This window comes from Octopus bimaculoides, chromosome 27 (genome assembly GCF_001194135.2).
Source record: "Octopus bimaculoides isolate UCB-OBI-ISO-001 chromosome 27, ASM119413v2, whole genome shotgun sequence".
NCBI classification, from domain to species: Eukaryota; Metazoa; Mollusca; class Cephalopoda; order Octopoda; family Octopodidae; genus Octopus; species Octopus bimaculoides.
The window spans coordinates 3643582-3654888 of record NC_069007.1 but is presented as its reverse complement, the minus strand read 5'-3'; the positions used below and the strand labels follow the sequence as shown (position 1 = coordinate 3654888).

The 11307-nt window shown below is 40.6% G+C and overlaps 2 protein-coding genes across 7 annotated transcripts in view; one reads left to right on the top strand and one right to left on the bottom strand.

Moving 5' to 3' along the window:
• Positions 1-11307, top strand: part of LOC106879650 (uncharacterized) — a 46709-nt gene that overhangs the window by 24933 nt on the left and 10469 nt on the right. Inside the window, exon 1 of one of the 5 annotated variants that reach the window (XR_008266900.1) lies at positions 2696-4718. The exons of the other annotated variants lie outside the window; for them this stretch is intronic. The gene's annotated coding sequence lies outside the window, so the exon portion shown is untranslated. Of the gene's footprint in view, positions 1-2695; positions 4719-11307 lie in introns of those variants that run through there. 5 annotated transcript variants of the gene reach the window in all.
• LOC106879648 (heme oxygenase 1) overlaps positions 1-11307 on the bottom strand; it is a 21944-nt gene that overhangs the window by 7207 nt on the left and 3430 nt on the right. Inside the window, exon 1 of one of the 2 annotated variants that reach the window (XM_052977205.1) lies at positions 512-662. The exons of the other annotated variant lie outside the window; for it this stretch is intronic. The gene's annotated coding sequence lies outside the window, so the exon portion shown is untranslated. Of the gene's footprint in view, positions 1-511; positions 663-11307 lie in introns of those variants that run through there. 2 annotated transcript variants of the gene reach the window in all.

Here is an 11307-nt window from a genome sequence, read left to right as displayed (position 1 = left end):
ATATATGTATATATATGTATGTATGTGTATATATGTATATATGTGTATATACTCGACTCCATTGGTCACGTCTGACCATGGGTGCACCTAACAGGTTCCCCTCCGAGGTACAAGTCTGGGCGCAAAGTCACCTCACCGGCGAACGCACAACCTAGGGTTGTTTCTAAGAAAGACCATCAGTCACCCATGCATACCAGCCTCTCCTCTCCATGTCACCAATGTTATCTAAGGAAAAGGCAAAGACCGATTCAGCTTGACACCAGTGATGTCACAACTCTCTCTAGTTATCTGGCATTTTTTTCGATGGCCAGATAACTGAAGAGATGGCAGCATGGCTTTCTGCCTTGGCATCCGAAACTCAGAGTTTTATCATGGCCACCGAATAATTGTCACATGTATATATATATATATATATACATATATATATATATGTATGTATGTATGTATGTATGTGTAAGGGAGAGAAAGAAAGTGTAGTAAGTGACATTGAAATGAAAATATAAAAACTCACAGTTATGAAGTGAAGTTAGTGGCACAGTCCACCTTGAATCAGCGCAATATCGACAACATGAATAATAAAATGTGAAAGAGAGAGAAAGAAATGGAAAGAATGAGAAAGAGTGTAGGAGAGTGGGAGAGAGAATGAGAGAAAGAGAGAGAAATGGAAAGTGAGTGAGAGAGAGAAATGGAAAGTGAGTGAGAGAGAGAAATGGAAAGAATGAGTAAGTGAGTGAAAGAGAGAGAGAGAGAGAAAGACCTTCTAAACCTATTTAATGACACTCCTGCAGAGAAAGACAGGAAGTAGTATAGGAAATATTTTGCCTGGCCATCCCTCCTCCGTCTCCACCACCACCACCACTCCTTCGTCGTAAGGACTGGAACCATCAGCACCACTAGCATCCTAACATCTACCACCATCGCCACCACCACCACCACTACCATCATCATCACTGACAGTAATTAACTTCATCATCAGCAAAATTATAATCACCATCAGAACTCCTACAATTGGAATTGTGTTCAATTCTGCCAACTCATCGTCATCGGCAACAGCAGTATCAGTGATAATAATAATAACAATAATAATAATAATAATAATAATAATCCTTTCTATTATAGGCACAAGGCCTTGAAATTTGTGGGGAGGGGACTAGTCGATTACATCGACTCCAGTGTTTCACTGGTACTTAATTTATCGACCCTGAAAGGGGTGAAAGGCAAAGTCAATCTTAGTGAAATTTGAACTCAGAATGTAAAGATGGGCGAAGTATTGCTAAGCATTTCATTCAGCATGCTAATGATTCTGCCTTAAGAATGATATAATAATAATAATAATAATTTGGCGTTAGGAAGGGCATCCAGCTGTAGAAACTCTGCCAGATCAGATTGGAGCCTGGTGTAGCCATCTCGTTTCACCAGTCCCCAGTCAAATCATCCAACCCATGCTAGCATGGAAAGCGGACGTTAAATGATGATGATCCTTTCTACCATAGGCACAAGGCCTGAAATTTGTGGGGAAGGGGGGCCAATCGATTAGATCGACCCCAGTATGCAACTGGTACTTGATTTATTGATGCCGAAAGAATGAAAGGCAAAGTCAACCTCAGTGGAATTTGAACTCAGAACGTAGGGACAGGCAAGATGCAGCTAAGCATTTCGTCCAGCGTGCTAACGACTCTGCCAGTTTGCTGCCTTAATAACAACAACAACAACAACAATGATATTTTCTAATAAAGGCACAAAGCCTGAAATTTTGGAGGTGAGGAATGGTTGACCCAGAATCAGAGTAGGAAAACATTTGCCCAAGGTGGTATGGCAGCAGGACTGAACCTGAAATTGTGTGGTTGGGAAGCAAACTTCTTACCACACAGCAACGCCTGCACCATTGACAATATACAACATAGTAGCAGTGGGGGTGGGGGTGGGGTGATTACATGAAATGTGTAAAAATATAACAAAATAAACCAACAAAATTCCACCAAACGAGATTCCCTTCCCAGCCCTCAACTGCCGAGAACAGCAACCTAGGACCAATCAATAAATCCCACAAAACTTGAATGACCCTAACCACCAAGGGTAAAGGCATTCTCTCGTGTTTCCCGATCTATGACGAGGGGCTGCTGAAAAGTTCCTGGCTTTAGGTAAAACAAAATACAGGAGGATCAATTAATTATGATTTTATTCAAGATATTCCCCTCTCATATTCGCACACTTATTGCAGTGGTCCTTCAGTTTTTCTAAGCCCTATAAAAGAACTCCGATGGTTGGGCCTCCAACCAGACCTTTCATGACATCCTTAAACCCAGGAACTTTTCTGCCCCCCCCCCTCGTACATGTGCGTGCTCAGTGTAAGCTTGTTTACCCATCACATGCTCAGAGTAGGTTCATTTGCTTATCACATGTTCAGAGTTACGCCTGTGTCCTTGTACACTGTTTACTAATCTCAGCCAGTAGTGGAGGGCAGCACTGGCTTCTCCTCCTTCACTTTCATTTCTCACTGAAACTTGAAATGGTCCCGAGACAGGGCTTAGTTGAAAAGAAAAGGTCATTCAAAATTATAACTAAATTAACATCAACAATGTATGTCACTAATTAATTAATTAATTAAGGCCTTTTTATCCTCACTGGCTGACTTCATAAATAATAACATGCATACATATGTAATATCTTTTACAACAATTATTAATATGTGTGTATGCAAGTAGCATTACACATAATGTGTGTGTGTGTAATGGTACAGCTGTGTGTAATAGTGTGTGTGTATACATTTAACAATGTGTACATCACCAACATCATTTCACATTCACTTTCCCATTCTTTCATGGGCTGGATGGATTTGGTTGAGGCACGCTTTCTACAGCTGGATGCCCTTCCTGTCACCAACTTTCAATTATTTCCAAGATTGGAAATTAAGGACTCCACTTGCATGATGGCGACACTAACAACTACCAAAAACCACACACAAATTCTGCCGAGGTCGACTTTGCCTTTCATCCTTTCAGGCTTGATAAATTAAGTACCAGTTGCATACTGGGGTCGATCTAATCAACTGGCCCCCTCCCCCAAAATTTCGGGCCTTGTGCCTAGAGTAGAAAAGATTATATTCAAAACAAGTTGGTGAGCTGACAGAAACGTTAGCACACCAGGCGAAATGCTTAACAGTATTTCGTCTGTCTTTATGTTCTGAGTTCAAATTCCACTGAAGTCGACTTTGCCTTTCATCCTTTCGGGGGTTGATAAATTAAGTACCAGTGGAACACTGGGGTTGATATGATCGACTGGCCCCCTCCCCTTAAATTTCAGACCTTGTGCCTAAATAGAAAAAGCCATTTGTACACAAGTAACATAGCACAATGTGTAATAATTCTTTCTACAGAAGGCACGAGGCCTTGAAATTTGGTGGGAGGGGGGACTTGTTGATTACAACGACCCCAGTGTTTCACTGGTACTTAATTTATCAACCCTGAAAGGCTGAAAGGCAAAGTTGACCTCGGCAGAAAGCACAAGGTGTAATAATGTGTATACACACATGTAACATTTGCCAGAATGAGTCATAACATGTGTACACATCTTAACTCATTGTTTGTCATGTGTAATAATGACTACACATCTTAATTCATTGTCCATAGCGTGTAATTATATGTGTACACATCTTAATTCATTGTCTATAGCGTGTAATAATATGTGTGTACACACCTTAATGTTCTGTTGTGGGTAACAATGTGTGTACACGTTCACTCATTGCTGTGTATAATCATATAATACATATGTCACTGCCTGCTGTGTGTGAACGTGTTATATCCCTGTGTTTAGTGTGTAATTATGTGTGTATACATATATCTGTCTGTAGTGTGTAATAAAGTGTCTACACACGCTACCTCACGGCCTCGGGTGTGTAATAAGGTTTCGTATACATGTAAGCTAATTTACAATGACATGTAATATGTGTAAACACGTTGCATCATGTGTAATGTTGTTGTATGTGTGTGTGTGTGTATGATAGAGGGGAGGAAGGGCGGAGTGCCAAAGTGCACTCGATGGAGAGGAAGAAGAAAGAAAGGACGATGTGTAATGTTGAAGTGTAAACATCTGTGTAAGCGTGGAGGGGAGAGGAGAAGTGTTGTAACAGAGAGTGCAAAGTGTACGAGCGAGGTTGAGGGCGAACGCTGCAGTAGGAGGGGGGGGGGGGCTGCGTGACAGTGTGTGAATGTATGTGTACATGTGTGTGTGTGTACAGAACATTTGTGCGCACGCGTGAGTGTGTGTGCGTGCGTGAGTGCCATTGTGTGTGTGTGTGTGTGTGGAAAGTGTGAGACCATATGTACGTATACGTATGTGTGTGTACAGGAGTGTGTGTACGTACATCCGCAAGTGTCCATGTCTCTCGCGTATCCGTGTGCGTAAATATATGTGTGTGTGTAAATGTGTGTAAGTGTATGAATATATTTGTGTGTATGTCTTGTGTGTGACAGAGAGAGAGATAGATAGATAGATAGATAAAGAGAGAGAGAGAGTGTGTGTGTGTATGTCTTGTGTGTGTGACAGAGATAGATAGATAGAGAGAGAGAGAGAGACAGACAGACAGACAGAGAGCTTCTATGAGAAATAGTCACGAGATATTAGTCATATGATGGGCGCTTTCTACATTTCCAGGATTATTCTAGATAAAACTAGAAATGCTGGTGTTTAACCGCTCATTAGCTGGGCAACTCGTGAAGGTAGGTGGCTTAGCTGTTAGGGTATTCGGGCAGGCGATCGTAGGTTGTGAGTTCGATTTCTGCTGGCGCCTTGTGTTTTTGAGCAAGACACTTTATTTCACGTTGCTCCAATTTACTGGCAAACGTGGGCAAGACTTGTATGTTGACAGCATACAACTACTTTATCGCCTCACTACTGCATAAATCTCTCTGAGAGATTTAGAAATGTATTATTTCTATTTATGAAATATGTTTTTAAGATTTTTTGTTTTTTTCTAAATATGTGGGAAAATACAGACATCATGATTCGGACAAAAATTTCAAAACATTTCTGTACTTACGGTTAGGGTTTTAGGGTTTTAGGTATACGGTTTTAGTGGGTTAGGGTTAGGGTTTTAGGGTTAGTGTTGGGAAAAAAGTTGAAATTGAAGAAGTTGGGTGGAGGGGGGAATTTCACAAAGCCGATTTTGGGCAATTTTCCCGAATCTCCGAATCCGAAAACGGGGATTTTTTGTGAAAATTTAAAAAAAAATAAACATCCGTAAGTAAATGAATCTCCGTCAGTGTCGACGAGGAGGATTCAGTAGTTCAATCAACCAAACTAACCGCTTGCTGTATCAGAGTGTAAATGGCTGTGTATTCCACAGACGTTGGCAGCTTTAACATAATTCTGAGGCAAAACTCTGCCTGACAAGACTGCACCTTTGAATTACAAGTAAAAACCTTCCGTATTGTTCCTTTTAACTAATTCCATGTACATTCATTAACATCATCATCATTTAATGTCCCTGTTCCATGCTGGCATGGGTCGGACGCTTTGGCAGGATCCGATGTACCCCAGGACTTCATGGAGGTCCGCTGTTTGCTTTGGTGTGGGTTTTATGGCTGGATGCCCTTCCTAACACCAACCACTTTACAGTTTGGACTGTGTGCTTTTTTTTTTTTGTCATACCATCTCCACGATTGAGATCACCGTGTACTTTGCAGGACTACAAGCTCTGGGGTACGTAGGGGGGTCAGCTTTATATTCGGGGACAAAGGGATTACTATGAGAGAGGGGCGACAAAAGCTGGTTTTTGCAGAGGGATATGCATGGTTACTCACATTTAGTGAGGGAGTAAAGAAGGGCTGGCAGAAAAGGTAAAAGACTTTTTCCCAATGTGCCATGCTGTAAGATCGAATTCAGGATCCCACAATTGTAAAGCAACTTTCTTAGCCATTTCAGTAATCTATAAATATTAACCCAACGGCATTTCCATCCATCCAACCAACCAACCAACCATTTTTTCCGCCTGCAATTTCGGGGAGGGTCACAGGGTAGAGTCCTCAGTCACCTCCTCATTAGCGTCCTATAAGAGGCAACCGTCATTTCACTTTCCTACTGGACATCTTTTATATCCTTCTATACGTTGGATGTGGAGGCGCAATGGCCCAGTGGTTAGGGCAGCGGACTCGCGGTCATAGGATCGCAGTTTCGATTCCCAGACCGGGCGTTGTGAGTGTTTATTGAGCGAAAACACCTAAAGCTCTACGAGGCTCCGGCAGGGGATGGTGGCGAACCCTGCTGTACTCTTTCACCACAACTTTCTCTCACCCTTACTTCCTGTTTCTGTTGTACCTGTATTTCAAAGGGCCAGCCTTGTCACACTGTGTCACGCTGAATATCCCCCGAGAACTATGTTAAGGGTACACGTGTCTGTGGAGTGCTCAGCCACTTGCACGTTAATTTCACGAGCAGGCTGTTCCGTTGATCGGATCAACTGGAACCCTTGACGTCGTAAGCGACGGAGTGCCAACAATACGTTGGATATACAGATTTCACGAAGCGGGAATAGACACAACTGTCTTCACACGACGTGCTTCAAACTACCTCCATTAAACACGATACTGCAATAAATACAAACTCTCAACGACTTCCTATAACTCCCACGAACTCTCAATGACTCCTACAACTGCTCGTCTCAACCAATATGCTACTCTTTATAAGAGTTCGGCTAGTCCATTCTTCCAATCCCACAGGGGTGTCAATGACAGCCACCTCCTCAATAGCGTCCTATAAGAGACAACCGTCATTTCATTTTCCTGCTGGACTTCTTTTATATCCCTCTATACGTTGGATATACGCAACTGGTACTTAATTTATCGACCCCGAAAGGATGAAAGGCAAAGTCGACCTCGGCGGAATTTGAACTTAGAACGTAAAGACAGAAGAAATACCGCTAAGCATTTCGCCCGGCGTGCTAACGATTCTGCCAGCTCGCCTCCGTGTAGTTGAATTAATAAATGAAAATGGCTTCGTGTGAGAGACAGGAAATTACTGTTTTTGATAGCCATCGACTCCTTTAACTCAGTGTCGAGCAACAACCAAGGAATCCGTCATTTGAAGGACTGATTGTCTGTGTCCACCTCTATGCCTCTCTCTCTCTCTCGTGTGTTTACTCGTGCTTTTGCTTTTATAGACCCCATTGCACACAGACATCTGGAACGTTTGATAATATGGGGTGATATTGCTGCAAGATGATTGGTCACTGGCACTCCGACGACGAGTGTTCCAGTTGATTCGATCAACGGAACAGCCTGCTCGTGAAATTAACGTGCAAGTGGCTGAGCACTCCACAGACATGTGTATCCCTAACGTAGTTCTCGGGGAGATTCAGTGTGACACAGAGTGTGACAAGGCTGACCCTTTGAATTACAGGTACCAATCATTTTTGCTAGCTGAGCGAATTGGAACATGAAATAAAGTGTCTTGCTCAACGCGCCGCCGGTAATCGAACTCATATCTTTACGATTGTGATCCGAACACCCAAGCCGCTACGCACATTTACATTGGTTACTATTCAGGCAAGTCACATGATCTGATACAGCCTGACCCTGGTCACTAAACCTACAGAGTTTCGAATCTAGGCCTTTCTTAAATTGAAACAGCAAATGCAAGGGAGATGATTACTAAGAGAAAGTAATTTAGTCTCGTCTAGTTATCTCCCCGTTGCAGAAACTTCAAACAACAACAACATTAGTTGTAGGTGTTAACGGCAATTGGTGCGTAACACTGCTGTGAGTGATAGAAAGTCACATATTTATAGGGAAGTAATGTGGCCGAGTGCATCAGTTAACCTCCGGCTAGACTTGAATCCAAAACATAAGATGAACTATTAAAAATTGTAAGCTATTTGGTCTATTTACTGCGGTAAAAATAGAAAGCTTAAATGACAACAAACCGATAAGGCTTGGTGGCGGGACTTTGTTGGGCACTCGACCTACTAGAAATAGCAGTTAACTCTCCCTCAAAGCATAACCTTAGTCTTGAAAAAGGGAACACATCGGACTATGCATTTCTACTTACTCCAGGAGTGTAACAGTTATACAGTCCAAGGTGTGTAAGTAGTAGTAGTAGTGTCCAAAATATGGGAGTTAGTATTTAACCCCAGAGAGCTGGAGAGCTGGCAGAATCGTTAGCACGCCGGACGAAATGCTTAGCGTTATTTCACCCGTTGCTACGTTCTGAGTTCAAATTCCGCTGAGGTCAACTTTGCCTGTAATCCTTTCGAGATTGATAAATTAAGTACCAGTGAAACACTGGGGTCGATGTAATCGACTAGTCCCCTCTCCCAAATTTCAGGCCCTGTACCTATAGTAGAAAGGATTATTATTATTATTATTATCAATGCTTAATGGCATTTCGTCCGTCTTTACGTTTTGAGCTCAAAATCTAATTTGTTCTTTTTAAGTAAACCATATCCATTGATGAAGCCACGAATAGCGACGAAAGGTCTGGCAGAAAATTAACAACTGATTGATTATTAAATAAGCCACTGGATTGTTAGTTGGCAAAATAAAGAAGTGGCATTGAACCAGCGTATATGTTTGTTTTAATTTTTATTGGCACAGTGACCCTCCCTAGACACAAGATCTGTTTCATCACATGAATTCACATCAAGACTCTTGAAAACCAAACACAAGAACCACACGTATTGTCCGTAGAATAATAAAGTTACTGGCATGCCAAATAAGGCAATGTTATTTTCAAAGTGCCAATCAATAAATGATTTTATTATGAAAGGCGATTTTAATAACGGCTGTACCTTCCCTCTATGTTCGGCTCCCCTCCTGAAATGCAATCCTACCCTTCGGTTGAGTAGGGACATCCCAGTTAAGAATCCCTGCCCCAAAATCTTCAAACCAATTAGTTACACAGCCATGCCAAATTTCATTCTCATAACAGAATTCAACCAGTTTGGATATTATAAACATTGTCTTCGTTTATTACTCATCTCTATTTATACCAGTTTGTTGTTATAGTTTTTCAAGTTTGTTGACCTTTTCAAAGATTTGTTTGTTTTTCCGAGTTTTTATAACCATGAATCTTGATGACGTTGGTGTGTGTGTGATAAAATAAGTACCAGTTGAGTACTGGGGTCGATGTAATCAACTAGAGCCCTCCCACTAAAATTTTAGGCCTTGTGCTCCCATCGAAGTCGACTTGGATCTTTCTGAATTGACGGGAACCACTTGTTTTCTTAACGAAACACTTTCAAACTTGGGATACTGGTAGAATGTGTCATATAAAACAACTTTTTCTCTTAGCCTTTGACCGAAAAGGAATTAATGTTTTTAAAAATCAAGAATTTTTAAATTAATTTTATTAAAAAATTTCCCTTTTTTCTTTTGAAGGACCTCTGCAATAAGTGTGTGAATTTGAGAGGGGAATATGTTGAATAAAATTATAATTAACTGAACCTCCTGTATTTTCTTTTACCCAAAGCCAGGAACTTTTCAGCCCTACCCCCTCATATGTATATATAAAATATATATATGAGGGGGTGCAGAAAAGTTCTTGGCATTAAGATGCTCAACCTTCCGAGTTCTTTTACAGGGCTCAGAAAAACTGAAGGACCACTGCAATAAGTGTGCCAATATGAGGGGGGGTATCTTGAATAAAACCATAATTAACTGACCCTCCTGTATTTTCTTTTACTCAGAGCCAGGAACATTTTAGCGCCCCTTCGAACAAGTATATTACTAGTTATAAAAATATAACTTCTATTTTCCATACTGATTGTGCGTTTTTTTTTTTTTTTTACTCTAACTTATCGATCAACAAGTTATTAACAATCGCATAAAGTAAGTCAATGATACAAGATGTTTGCCAAGCCTACTGTACATTTGCTGAGCTTGCTAGAAATAACAGCCAAATCTCTCTCAAATCACACCCTATTGTCTTTAAAAAAAAAGGAGACATTGGCGAATGTAATCCAGAGAGACATACTGACTAACAGAAGATGGAATGATCCTGGTTAGAATATCTTTGATCTTAAGCTTGCTCGGTCAAGGCGGAACTAGCATTTATTGTTTAATCCCGAATCAGTTCTGATAGAGAAGACCTAGTTATCGAAGACGTCCCAAACTCTCGCAAACATATTTATCGGTATTAAATTAAGTTGGCACTAAGTTGTGAGAGGAGAAAGTTCTTCTTTAGAGAGATGGAAAAGTGCAGTGTGTTCCGAACTCTTCTTCTTTGAGGAAGGGCCTTCCCTGGAACATCGGAAACTTCGCCTCAGTATTTTTACTTTGGCGGAATTCTGGTTTAAGCACTCCATATAACCCTCATAACTTTCTCGTTTCTTTGTCACTCAGACATGTATTGATGTTTTTCATTATTTTTCTCTCCACATATATATTTTAATGGAATCATAATGTACCCAAAGATGGTCCACTGCTGAACTTTAAGAGAAAAAAAAATCGAACTGTCCGCATTTTAAGCGCTGATTTTTTAAAAATTCGAAAAGAGTGGAAATTTTAGGATGGGCGGTTAAAAATTTTAGGAAATTTTTGGATGGGTGGTTAAAAAATTTTAAAAAAAAATTTTCTATTTCATAATCGTAAGAATTCCCGTGTGTAGAACACAAATTTGCAAACATTTTCTGAAAATTCCAAAACAGAAAAAAAATTATGAGGGATTATATGGTGTACTTAATCCAGAATTCCGCCTTTTATGATCTTTATCAACGCAAGCCATCAACATAGTTTTTTTGTCTTTTATTTTCCACTATATTACCCAGGAGTAGACCAAAAACGAAGTGGTTGGATAATGTCCATGGTCTCAGTTGGCCATATCTGGGAGTCCAACCAGAAAGTGTAATGACAGTTGCTTCCGACAGAACCCCACGAGGGAGGTGCCTGGGGATTCTACCCCCAACGATATTCGTAGGAATAGCGGACAGAAAAAAATGGATGCATGAAACACTATTGTGTTTGCAATTTAATAACCGAATACACAGGGATAGCGGTGGGTCCTATCCGCAGTATATCTGGATGGAGACACTGTTAATCTATAATCGTATTACGGTAATCCTTTAATCCAATCTTACCGATTAATAGCAATTGTATGAAGAGAGAGAGAGAGAGAGAATGTTGTTTCTTATCAATTTTACTGAAACAGTTTGTTGTGTGTTTTAATGAGTTGCTGGTTATTTAATGGATTTCCGCAGTTAAAATATTCCTGGTCTCTCTCTCTCTCTCTCTCTCTCTCTCTCTATATATATATATATATATATCTCTCTCTCTCTCTCTCTCTCTCTATATATATATATATATATATATATATATA